Here is a 14395-nt window from a genome sequence, read left to right as displayed (position 1 = left end):
TGCGATTTCAGACTAAATGCCTTTAGAACGTTTATTTTAAAGTACGTATGATAAATCAAAGCAATTAAATATTTTTTTCTAAGTTTCTGTAGGCATATTTCTTTAAAAAATGTATTCACCTATATAGTAGTGGTTCCTTCTCTACAGACACAAATTTGTCTTAATCTCTGTTATTTAATCCAATTACTTTCAGAATGTTTATTTAAAATATTCGTATGATAAATCAAAGCTAATAAATATTTTCTTCTCTAAGTTTCTGTGTTTTCTAAGTTTTAGTAGCCTATTTATTTCAAAATTTATTGCCATTATGATTTTATCTCCATAGGCACGAATTTGTGTTAGTATTATTAGAACCTGACAACGCCCTGAGAAGACTTAGAACTCTGAATATTTGAGGTGTGGACCCTGTAATCTATCTTCATTCCGGAATCTATTAATTATGAAAGAACAAAATGACAGTCATATTTGAATTTCAAATTAAGCAATTTTCATATAAATAAACTACATTATTTTGAGAATTAAAATATATTTCCATTTTGTCTTACCTTTATTTTAACACAATTTGTGCGAATTCAAAGGTATCCTGTCATTTGAACCATCTTATATATTATACTAATTGGGTGGTTAAGTCACCATAACGAACATTTTGTTTTGGAGAATTTAGCGATCCTGTACTGGACGGTATGGCAGAGGAGAAAACCCTGATGGTATTTTTAAGCAAATTATATTACTTCTTGGCTGATGCGAACTTGATGATAGGAACAACCTCAGTAATTTCGGGGTACGACTTATTGGGTGATACATCATCCTGATGCAGCGCAACTCATTTCAGAATAAGAATGTATAATTAATTTGTATGTACTGAAATTTAAATTCCACTTGCCACGTAAGATCTCCAGTTTTGCTTCGATCCTGTCGACTTCGTGATCTGATGAGTACCGCAATTTTCACTGAACTTAAGACATCTTACACTTTCAATGACGTTCAAGAGCGGTAAAATGTTATATATGAATAATTGAGCCGTTGAGAGCAGAAGTGGTGTAAGTAAAAAATGAGTAATTATGGTTAAAGTAAACATTCTGTAAAATATAGCCCAAAGTGGCAATTAATATTCATTTTATTTAAACTATTAGTAGTCAGTGGATAGCACGAAGAACATATTAATTGCTACTTTGTGCTGTATTTTACAGAATTTTTACTTTAAACCTCATTACCCAATTTTGACTTACACCACTTCTACTCTGAACGGCTCAATTCTTGGCTCGGTTTCGACTCCTCCCGTAGCTGAGAGCAGAGCGGGAGCTCATCATTTCCCAAACCCCGGTTCCATCCTCAGTGCGGATTACAGTGATCCTATGGTACAGTGCGATCAGTTTTGCTTTCCGCCGGAGTATTTTGCCTATGGGCGAGCACGCCGCGATCGGGAACGGAGAGTTGGCCAAGTTTCAACTTTGGCGTTCACGTTTCCGATCACAGTCCACTAGATTCATTCTATTGTCATCTAAAAGGTACTTTGTCGTCGTATATTTTGTAGCAAGAAGACCGTGACATAACCTATGCATTATTTTGTTCTGTGCTGTGCATCATGGAGCAAGTTTTATTTGATGAAATTCTAATATTGAGCTTTGAGGAAAATCCTCACGTTTACGATAAGCGGCGCGCCTCGTATAATAATGAGAAAATGGAGGAGAATACGTGGCTTTCAATAGCTGCATCTTTGAACACCGATCGGAAGCGAATCATATTTTATTACTGTATTGGTTGTATTACACACTACATATTCACGCTTCAATTCAATAACTACTGTTGTGTTCAGTTTTATTCTATTACAAATGTTTCTTCTCTAATTATTTTACGTTATGGTAGACTTAAAATAGGTTGTGATAATAAAGATGCATGGGCATATTTATAGTACCGTACCTAATGAAATGTTTCAGTTGACATTTCGAAGTTGGTTAACCTGTGTTTATGTTGGCTGCCTTGTACTCATGAGAGAACGCCATTGGTCAATTATACACAAATAACATCAGAATATGTAATATCGACTTTAGATATCGTTATTGACATACATATCGATATGCATAGTCGTCTACGTTCTCGGTTTATTGTGAATCAAAAATTATCATATTCACGTCCTCTGCTTCTCGTTTTCATTCTGGTTCTCGTTCCCGGTTTATTGTGAACCAGCCTTTAGCTGGGTCTCGGGATTACGCGAGGGTAAAACAATAAAACAAACCAACCATACAACAATACACAAACAAATTTGAGAGGCTCATTACTTAACAAATTATGAAATGAGGTGTTGAAACTGCTCGCCTTCATTCTCCACACATTATTTTTCGCACCGCTTTAGGAAATTATTCATCACTCGCTGTAGTTCATTTTGAGAAATCCGGACAATTTTCTGACGAATATTATCTTTGAGTTCTTGTATGCTGCATGGTGTATGAGAGACTTTCTAGGAGAATTTTCTAAACGATTACTAATGTCATGTAATCTTTCTTCGGTAAGAACCCTACGCTACTTTTTTGGTTCCTTAGACTAGACACTTCCCGTTTCCTGAAATGTATGATAAACATTATGAACTGTTTTACGATCTGAAGCGTCTACAGCGGGAATCTTTCGTGAAACCGTCTTCGAACTTCACGAGCTGACTGAGTTAACACATATGAATAGTAAATAAAGACACGCTGTGTCGTCGTAAACTCACGAGACGTAATACACGTATGCTGTCGAATTAAGAAACGAACAACACAACACACATCCAGGAACAACTGCGCTACGACTGCGAGATCAACAAGTAAACAAGCAGGCTTGCTACTCTCTCCAGTGCGCGGCAAACGAGTGGAGGCTCGTTCAAAGAAAAACCTCGCGCCGCGAGGGAAACCATAACTGATCGCGCTGTAAATAACGTAGTAGGATGAGGGTTATCTTAGGATTCTCCAGTTCGTTCCAATAATACACATTTTATTGCCTTAACATTCTCCATATTACCCCTTGTCTTTCCTCCGTTTCATATCTTCAAAAATATGGTTACATGGTAAGATGTATGAATATGGGTAATATCTAGTGTATTTTTAATGGATTATTTTACGACTTTTTTTATCAACTACTATAGTTATCTAGCCTCTCAATGATATGCAGGTGATAATGCCGGCAAAATGATTCCAGGGTCTAGCGCCGAAAGTTACCCAGCATTTGCTCTTATTGGGTTTAGGGAAAACTCCGGAAAGAAACCTCAACCAGGTAACTTATTTCAATCAGGATTTGAACCCAAGCCCGCTCAATACGTGGTCAGGCATGCTAACCGTTACTTCACAGCGGTGAACTAATATCTAGTGTAAGTGATTAATACACATTGGATATTTACAGTAGGCAATAAATGTTAACAAGTTCACAGAGTATACCAAAGTGGTTGTAGGCTAATGTCAGATGGGAGAGACTATCCAGCTAAATCATATCCAATGGTTCTTAGGTAATCAGCATGTCGCCATCTTCTTTAAAATCTGGGCATCGTTCAATAATACGACAAGTTCTTTTATCCAAATCCTCGCACTTTTTTTTTCTAATCGCTCACTAACTTGATGTGTCATTTCTGTTTCACTCCGCAGTAACTCCAGGACAAAATAATATAAGGAAGGATGAGGATTTCCCATTAGTGTCTTCAGGCGTCTATGCCATGCCTCGCATGTGTTAATGGTTCGAGAAAGACTCTCTCTAGTCCTTATACAGGGACATCATTTTATTTTTACTCGAAATTTTATTGTACCTGAGTTGTTTAATGTACTTCACTCCCACCCCTTCTACTAGTGAACTTCCACCCATTCTCTGCACAGAACCAAGGTGCATATGCAAAGTCGTGTTATGGTCACAGTAAACAGTACTGAGTGAGTATAGTACGTTCCAGAAATATGGTCACGTTTTCCAGTGAAAAAAGCATTTATTATTTAATCATATTTTCGTCCTTTTGCTTACGTCTCATCCCGATTTTCCTCACCCGCTTCTGCTGGCTGTTCTAGCCCTGTTTTGAAAATATTTTGTTAGGAATTGGACGTCTACGTAATATTATACAACTATTTAAAATAACTTAAATAAAAGATCCCACTTAAGTAATTAACTGTCACATCATTTCCCCCTTTCTACGACCCTGCTACATAACCACTTGGTCGGACAGTAGATAGCATGTCTGAGTAAATTTATATGTGCGAATCGAGAAGAAGCGAAGACTGAATTTACAGTACGTAAAGTACTCTGTTATAGAGTACGTACAGAATTATTACAACATGAGTTACTGGTACGAAGGAAACCGGAAATTGGAATTGGGTACAGTAGGCTATAGTGGGATAATATGCACAAAAGAACTAAGACTTTATCGAAATGAATAGTTGCCATTTTCGACAATTTGTTTAAATATCCAGATTTTGATTATTTTTAAATTGTAATGCACTCTATACAATGTATGCTAATGTGCTACTGCATAATTAATAAGTCCACATGGATAGGTCAGTTCGTGAGTAAAAACACGCATTGTTAATACTGTATTGTATTTTTATTAAATAAAAACCTAACGAAAATTATCAAACTTAAAAACATAATACTTCCAAGTTTAGGTACGTAAATGGATGCACTAATTTTCTTCCCTTCCATACATAGTAAAGTGATTTTTTTGTTTTACACCAGTATCATGAAACTCCGGTCGTGGGAGGTGATAATAGACAGTGTTTCCGGTTCTCAGCCGTTAATCCAAAGGTATAGTCGGATTAATATTAGAAATGTTATTTTAAAAAAAATTATGTCCCTGTATAATAGTTCCATATGGGCAAGGCAGTGGGAAATATTGGCCGTTGTCTGCCTCTACCGCATCTACGGCCCTTCACACAGTTGTCTTCTACATAGTTAATTGGACAGTAGTGGCTTCCAAAACTTCAAACGCAACGACATCTTCCTCCGGCACAAATGCCAGAGCTACACGCGAATGAAATTGCGCCCTAAGCTCAATATTATCTTCTTCCGAGTATTGTCCGGCCTGTGAACACCTCCAAAACTTTGGCCTAGTTGGAACAGACAACCGGCTAAGTGAACTCCTAGAAAAGCATTCTGCGTTACATTGGAAACAACTAAACAATCCTATTACGCTTAAAAAAACTATTATTGTGGCCGGTTGCCAAAATGTAATCGGTGACCACAAATCCGATAACCAAAATTTAATTGGTGACGAAGTACTGTTATTGCAAGTTATCTTGAACTTCCTGAGCGGGGACAGCGGGGCAGAGGGAAGGAAGAGCGTAACGTGGGTGGAGCCAACTGAGTTATTTGCGCATGCTCCGCATCATAATTTCTTGTAAAGAACATAGAACTATTTCCTTCACTGCGTACCAGTAGTGTTAACACGGAGCAGCAACCACAGGGTAGTAATTATGGTGAAATAACACCACCGCGGAGAAAAAGTAACGCTGTTATCCACAGCGGAGAAAGAGAAATTATCGCAAATATAATGTTGCGATGAGGAAAAATTAATCAAATGTTTGCTGGAACCTTTTGATAAGGAATATGAGACAGCAGCTAAATACTCTGGCAAAAGTATTAGTTCCGTGAAGAGAATTAATAATAATATTGAATTACAACCGAATGAACCTCACACTACTCCGGGAAAGAATAGGTAGGCTATGTAATTTTAGAAATTATTGCTATAATAGTTATGTATGCGACATAATGAATTACTGCTGTAAGTTATTATTCTTGTTATAGCTCTACAAAACATATTATTTCGATCCAGAATTAGGCCTTGTGGTAAAGTGGACGACTTCGATCAACATGTCATTTGGGATACAATCGAAGAATTCTATCTTGTTCAGAAAGTAGTACCTACGTTTAAGAAGATAATTCCAAATGGATGATGCCACTGATGAAATAATAATTAATTTTTGACCAAACGATGAAGACGATAATGGTAGCAATGATAGGAATATGAATTGTGTATAATTGTAAATTAATGTAATTTAAAATAATAAGCCTGTAAAATATTGTTATAAGAATATGTACATATCAGCTGTAGGTGTAAGCCATGTAGGCCTATATAATGTATAGAAATAGCTGTAGTAACTTCGCCATTGCCGGTCCCCAGCACGGATGAGAGAGGAGGAGTGTACACACGATTATATTTAAATACTTACTCATTACAGATTAATTAAAATCTGCTACGAAACCATGTTCAGTTCTTTCACAGTAGAGGGAGGTATAGTGAAAGAACCAACGTTTTCTGAAAAGAGTCATGTTACCCGGGAAGGGGCATCGTTGCCGTGCCGTTACGTTGATGGGTACATGCCGTACCGAGCAGTTCGAAGGACAGACTTAGGGAATGTAAGGTTCAAGATAACTTGCAATAACAGTAGTACAATGACGATAGTTTTGGTGATGAGAATTCCTAAACCCAGACTCGGTGCCGAGAAAGAGGTAGGCTACTTGTACTCCAAAAACAGTCCATGTCTTTGTTAAAGTTACAGATTTAAAGCACGAATATCGGTCGTTTCATTAGCAAGCAGTGTTTTATTTTATTTTATTTTTTTGTGTGAAGAAAGCTACATAAATGAATTATTCATATTGGATACCCTACATCAACCCTCGCTTTGGGTTTGGATGCAAGACTGAAGAACAATAGAATGCATACAACAATACAATCAGATAGCGAGCATAACCAAATCCAATGCCAACTAAAATGTTAAGTTGTATCTGGTCATGTCAACACAAAGCTGAATATGATAATTTATTTTGCTGGTAGTCCCTTTATTATTTATGATTGTTGGTAATTATCTATCAAGCAGTATAAATTCTGACTCATACTATGTCAGCAGACGATAGGTCTACTACTTTTGTTACTTTTAGCAATTACTTTTAAATGTTTTGAAACAAACTAGTGAAACAATGGTAAAAGCGTCTGAATGGTTTGGAGTAAATAATAAGCTCTTAAATAAAGAAAATACTGCTTCTCTTTTCTTTACTTTGAGACGTTTATCTCGTGATTTAATTTCCTTTTGTCAGAATAATATTACATTTTTACGTGTTCATATTGTGTAATACATGGTGATTAATGTTCGAAGAAGAAAGATTTATGTAAAGTAATTTATTTAATTATTAATTTACGAGACTGTGTTTCTCTTTCTTATGTAAAAAAATACCTATTTTGCTTTGTTTTTTAGTGGATTATAAGATACGGATTAATTCTTTGCGGAGATATGAGCAATGTTAATGAAACTGCAGAAGGAAATACTGAGGAAAAATACTGTTACTTCTTTATGATAATGAGTACAAATATGTCTACAACTTAAGATTATCACAAAATGCCATTATCAACCCCTTGTACAGAGGGTTACTTCCGATCTCTGATAACGGATTTGAATGACGTCATGTGCGTCAGGAATCACACCGACGACAGCTGAATTGCGGCGAGAGGTGACAGACCAGTAGTGAGTGATTTCATAATTAGAGTGCACGGTGTATCATAGTAGCAATGCCCAAGAAAATCGAGCCTTTTCGGGATGGATACATAACAACCCTTTTCGATGCCAAGTACAGTTACGTGTAAATCATAGGAGCCTGGAAAAAAACGTGGTTTCGTTATTTCCAAGAAAGGCATCTTGTGTGTACCTAATAAGACTGTCAAAGCTCGGATTGGATTAATTCCAGAGTGGAAAAAAAAGAAAGCAAATCCATCCCCGTCACAAGTCGCCGCACTCCACGAGATGATACAAATTAATTCCATTCGAGCTTTACCAATCTTATTAAGTACAAAAAAGATACCTTTCTGGGAAATAACGAAGCCTCGTTTATTGCAGGCTTCTTTTATTTTCACTTAACTGTACTTGGCATTGAAAAAGGTCGTAATGTACCCCTCCCAAAAAGGCTCCAATTTCTTGGAAATTTCTGTGTGAGTCGCCGTGCACTCTATGGGATCACTCACTACTGGTCTGTCACCTCGCGCCACAGTTCAGCTGTCGTGAGACTCCTGACGCACATGATGTCATTCAAATTCGTTATCAGAGATCGGAAACAACCCTGTAGATCTTTGTTTGTCAATTCAGGTATTGAGATTATTTATAATAAGTGATGTAACATAATGTATTGTAATACCAGGTTGAAATCAAATGTAAATATGCCTTTTATTTTATATGAAAAATGTCCATAATACAGTAGTTGCCTGTATTTAGAAGCTAAATTTTATAATAAGTTACCTGAAAATGTAAAACACTTAAATATTAAAGATTTTAAAACAAGAGTAGGTCTATATACATGGTTGGTGGAGCATCCTTTTTTAATCAGTGAATTTATAATTTTCTATTCATGTAATATAAATATAATTGTAAAATGTATTCCTTAACACACTACTACGCACTGCTTTTTAAAATCTCAACTTTGCCAATTGCCTGCATAGTGCTTAGAGTGTAATCAATACTACATTACACTACATTTATCTTGAACTGAAGAGGTGGATTCCTAAGTGTCCTAAGTTCTTTTCTTAAGATTTTAACTTGCCTTGTTCACGCTTCAATTTATATTTTTCAAGTCTACATGAAATTGTGTAAATGTATTTAATAGACTCCCCTAAGTCTTGACTTCGTGTCTGCATATATTCTTTGAAACGGATCTAAGGGAGTCAAATTTATTTTATCATTTTTTGTAATTTTGGAATTCACCTCTTCAATCGTGGTTATTATTATTATTATTATTATTATTAATATCATCATCAATATTATTACAATTATAATTATTATTACTATTGTTATTACAATTATTATTATCAATAATAATAATAATATTATTATTATTATTATTATTATTATTATTATTATTATTATTATTAGAAATTCATGAGACGCACTGAATGAGTCATAAAATGGGACCACAAAAGAAATGATGATATATATTCTGAAAGAAGTCAAAACCGAATCAGTATTACAATATGTAAAGAATCAAAGGAAAAACTTGCAAAATCATATCAGAAGGATGGTAGAACACGTATCCTGAAACAAATGCTGCAGTATGTTAGTCGTGGATGAAGATATATCTGTCGGTCACCCGGCTGAGAGTTGGACTGATGTGAAGATGGTAACAGATCATCTGGTCTAATACATATTTAGGATGATGATGATGATGATGATTTTTTATGATTATTATTATTACTACCATTCTTATTATTATAATGTTAATACCTATTCGTATCATTTGTGGGTTCAATAATGTTATTTTAAATTGTAAATGTATTTTTTTTAATTGGTAGTATGAGAGAGTTAAGAAATGCACTCGCAGAAAAACCAGAACATTAACATTTTTAACGCAGGTCTTCTAGGATCTCACCGAAAACGAAAAGCGATCGAAAGTTTTAGGTTAACTTAAAAGAAGAAGAAAAACAAGGAAGCCTGGGAGAAGAAGATGGAAGAAAATCACGAGAAAGGCAATGAGTGCTGTTCAATACATCAATGAAAGCAGTGTGTAGGCGTTTTTATAATTAGTTTCGCAATTTCCACACTCTGAGCTAACATGTCTCACTACCATCACGATAAGACTCCAACATTTCTTTCGCATATTCCCATGGCTAATGAAGATGAGTTCCAGGATATAGCCGAGGTCAGTTATCGTTCGAACGTCTCGAGTGGGAATTGAATTGGTGACCTGCGACGATGTGAGCCCACACGGTACAGACATGCGATGCCGTGACAGCTGGCAGTCAGGCGCCGTCGCCCTCAGGTATTCCGTTCACTGCTCCGTCGATTTAGTAGAATGCGTTTGTGTCTAAAGAAAGATGAAAATAGTAAAAAGTGGTCTGAGGTTGTGACGAGAATCCAAGCCTCCGCACACCGGTAAGGCATCGTGTCACAAACACTTTCAAGTCTGAGTATTTCTGACAAAGTAAATATTATTCAACGCCTTCCTGTCACATACTTTGTTACTGATCTTCAATGAAATTACTGCCAAACCATCAATGTTATGCAACAGACCAATAAAGGACACATTTGTTTGCATTCGATATACGAAGTCCAACATCACCTTCCATCGTTTCTCGTTTTCCTGGAATAAGCTAAATATTCCAAAATTCAACTAAAAATGCTACTTTTCTCAAAACCCGCTCATAAAATATCACAATGATGTTATTCATCTATACATTTTTATGTATTTGTTTGTTTGTTTGCTGGTCTGTTTAATTGTTTATTTGTTTAATTTATTCATGTAAGCATGTATTTATTTATTTACTTATTCACTTATTTATTTACATATTTATTTACTTCTTTACTTATATTTATTTATTCTTTTTTTTTCTTCTACGAAGGAGGGACACGAAGGCTTGCACCGCAGTCTGAAGCTTATTGTGCTTATTGGCGTCGTGCATTATAGGCACTATGTTCGGTTCAAGTTTGTCGAGTATGGCGATGTTCGCTCTGCCGGAGGAGATTGGTTGTGTTTGTTTCACCTTGTTATAAAAATATTCGCTCTTCTTCACTCATGTTTTATCAACAGTAATCTCACTAGATGTTTTGATTTATCCAGAGAAAATCAAAAGTCGAGTAGGATTTAATTGACTATTACACGATTAGAAGAATGTATATAAAGATTAGAAGTAACGAAGTACTCCAATACAATAAAATATTAATTGACTTACGAAAATACAACTGTCTTCAAATGTATTATTGTACCATCTCAACATTACAAATATTACGCTAGATGCATGCTAGATGGCAGTAGTGTCTTTATACAGACACTGTAAAGATTAATATTCAATAAATCTTAATATTAAACAATCTCTGATACGTGACTATCCATAATATCATATAGCAGAAGTTCTTTTTATCCTCTCAGAGCAGAAGCTATAACATAACCTAACTAATATACACAAGTGTTAGAAAAGTTTTAATTAACGACGATGACATAAAAAATAAACATGAATAATTTTAAAAGGAATAATTATTGAATGTACAGTTTTCAAATTTTAATGTGGTTGGTGGTTCAATTGATTGGACGTGTGCGTAATAGAAGTAGAACTCGTTGATTTAGGCCTACATGGTGTATTCAACTTATTCAGAATTTCCGAATGAATAATTTTAAAAGGAATAATTATTGAATGTACAATTTTCAAATTGGAATGTGGTTGGTGGTTCAATTGATGTTATATTGGACGTGTGCGTAATAGAAGTGGAACTCGTTGATTTAGGCCTACATGGTGTATTCAACTTATTCAGGATTTCCGAATGAATAGTTTTAAAAGGAATAATTATTAAATTTACAATTTTCAAATTTGAATGTGGTTGGTGGTTCAATTGATATTATATTGGACGTGTGCGTAATAGAAGTGAACTCGTTGATTTAGGCCTACATGGTGTTTTCAACTTATTCAGAATTTCCGAATGAATAATTTTAAAAGGAATAATTATTGAATGTACAATTTTCAAATTTGAATGTGGTTGGTGGTTCAATTGATATTATATTGGACGTGTGCGTAATAGAAGTGAACTCGTTGATTTAGGCCTACATGGTGTTTTCAACTTATTCAGAATTTCCGAATGAATAATTTTAAAAGGAATAATTATTGAATGTACAATTTTCAAATTTGAATGTGGTTGGTGGTTCAATTGATGTTATATTGGACGTGTGCATAATAGAAGTGGAACTCGTTGATTTAGGCCTACATGGTGTTTTCAACTTATTCAGGATTTCCGAATGGTGCTCTTCATTTATTTGTAAATCGGATTTCAGAAGATGCATAGGTATGATCAGTGATTTTTATTAATTCTTGTTCTTGAATGCCAATGCGAGTCATATTTGAAACTGCTGTGCATCGACTGGAGTGGTTTGTAATTTTATATATATTTTTGACGTCCAGACCAGCGCAGTTTCAAATGTTGGCAAACAAAGAAACAAATGCTAGGGACGCGATAAAATTAAACAAATGCTAGGGACGCGATAAAATTAAACAAATGCTAGGGACGCGATAAAATTGTGCGATAAGCAGCCATGATTGGTTGAAATACGTCCTTTCGTACCATTTTATTGGTCAAAAGTAGTATGACGTAGTAAGAGTGTAATAGTCTGCATAAGACTTTTAGTACATACCTTGCGATTAGTTTTCCATATGAAATAAAACGAAATATTTAATATCTTGGTTGCCTCTCTCATGTTCGGACATTGCAGGACATTGGTGCTTATCGCTCCTATTCTGTGAATGATTGGGTAGCGCTTGTACAAGTGCAGCACGCCGCACAGTGAACTTAATACGGTCTATGGTATGTATGTATGTATGTATGTATGTATGTATGTATGTATGTATGTATGTATGTATGTATGTATGTGTGTATGTATGTATGTATGTATGTATTAACACAAGAATTAGGTATCCACAAGGTGTCAGTGATATATAATATACAATCATACCATATATCATTCTACAATAATTATAACAATAAAAGAAAACAATAAAGTAAAATAAAATAAACCTAAATTTATTTCTAACTATACATAAATAGATGCAATAAACCTAGGACTATAAATAAAAACTATTCTATAATAACGCCTACAATAAGCAAAAGTAAACCTAACTTATAAGTACTTCTATTTCACCCAACTATTACCAATTTCAGTAATTACATATGACCTTATTTAATTACAAATCAATTAAATATCATCTTAATTAATTACATATCAACTTAATTAATTACATGACACAACTTAGATATTTACACTGCACCTACAATTACATTTTCAGTCTAATCTTCTCAACCTTTCCTTAAATGTATTGATTTTGAGAGGACCACCCTGAAAGATTGCCGCAGGTAAGCTGTTCCAGTCTACTATTGTGCGGTTAACAAAGGAAAATTTTGCCACGTTCGTTCTTTGTTTTCTACATTTAAACTTCCTAATATGATCTGCCCCGCCTAAGTATGATGGTGTTGCTAATCTAGCATTGATATCGGTCCATGCTGTGTGTCCCATTTGTGCCTTAAACAATGCGGTGAGTCTGGTTTTTCGTCGTCTTGATTTGAGAGATTCCCACCCTAAGTCTTTTACTATCTCTTCACCATGTCCCTTTCCCATTTTGACGTATTTTGCTGCCTTGCGTTGGACCTCTTCTATTACATCGATTTGGTTTTGTCTGTACTGATCCCAACCTACTGTTCCATATTCCATAATTGGGCGAACAAGGGTTTAGTACGCTAATTCTTTTGACCTTCGGTTAGATTTCTTCAGGATACGCATAGAGAAATAGTGCTTTCCAGATTTTCATTGTGGTATCAGTGACCTGTTCCTCCCAACCCAGTTTGTTACTTAAATATTTACCTAGGTATTTACAAGTGTTCACTTGTGGCACCGCTGTACCATTCAGCTGATATCTGAGACAAATTTCTTTATGCGTTCTACAGAAGCATATTGACTTACTTTCACTGACATTGATTTTCATTTTATTTTCTGTCGTCCGGGTTTCAATAAGGTTAAGATCGTTTTGTAAGGCGGCGATATCGGATTCGTCATTAATTTGTCTATATATTATACAGTCGTCCGCGAATAACCTTACCTGAGACGTAGTATTTCTGTTTATATCGTTTATATATATATATATATATATATATATATATATATATATAGAGGTGCAAGAACCGTCCCTTGAGGCACGCCTGATGTTACAATTCCTAGTTCCGAGATTTCTTTTCGTAGTCTGACCTTTTGGGTCCTATTCTCTAAGAATTTATTTACCCATCTTACTACTCGATTTTCTATTGGAAGCCTGCTTAGTTTCTCTAAGAGTTTTTCGTGAGGCACTACGTCGAAAGCTGGTACTACATCGAAAATTGATGACGATGAAGATGGTGATATGTGCACTAATGATGGAAAATGAGTCCGAGGTCCAACGCCAAAAGTTACTCAGTAATTCTGTTTCAATTAGTTGGGAGAAAACCCCAACCAGTTAACTTGTCCCAACCAGGATTTGAACCCGCTCGTTTCGCGTTCAGACGTGGTGACCAAGTCTCATCCTTACTCTTATAACACAAGACTAAATGACTTCTCCCCTTACAAGAGAAAGGTGGATAAAATCATAATTTGTATTATGGTACAAGGCTGTACCTATAATATTTTATTACAAAGGTCCCTGATATTTGTAAAAGTCCACACCTGTAGAGTAACGGTCAGCGCGTCTGACTGGGAAACCAGGTGGCCCGGGTTCGAATCCCGGTCGGGGCAAGTTATCTGGTTGAGGTTTTTTCCGGGGTTTTCCCTCAACCCAATACGAGCAAATGCTGGGTAACTTTCGGTGCTGGACCCCGGACTCATTTCACCGGCATTATCACCTTCATGACATTCAGACGCTAAATAACCTTAGATGTTGATAAAGCGTCGTAAAATAACCTACTAAAAT

Source organism: Periplaneta americana, chromosome 12 (genome assembly GCF_040183065.1).
Source record: "Periplaneta americana isolate PAMFEO1 chromosome 12, P.americana_PAMFEO1_priV1, whole genome shotgun sequence".
Classification (NCBI taxonomy): Eukaryota; Metazoa; Arthropoda; class Insecta; order Blattodea; family Blattidae; genus Periplaneta; species Periplaneta americana.
Note: the sequence above shows the minus strand (reverse complement) of the source record.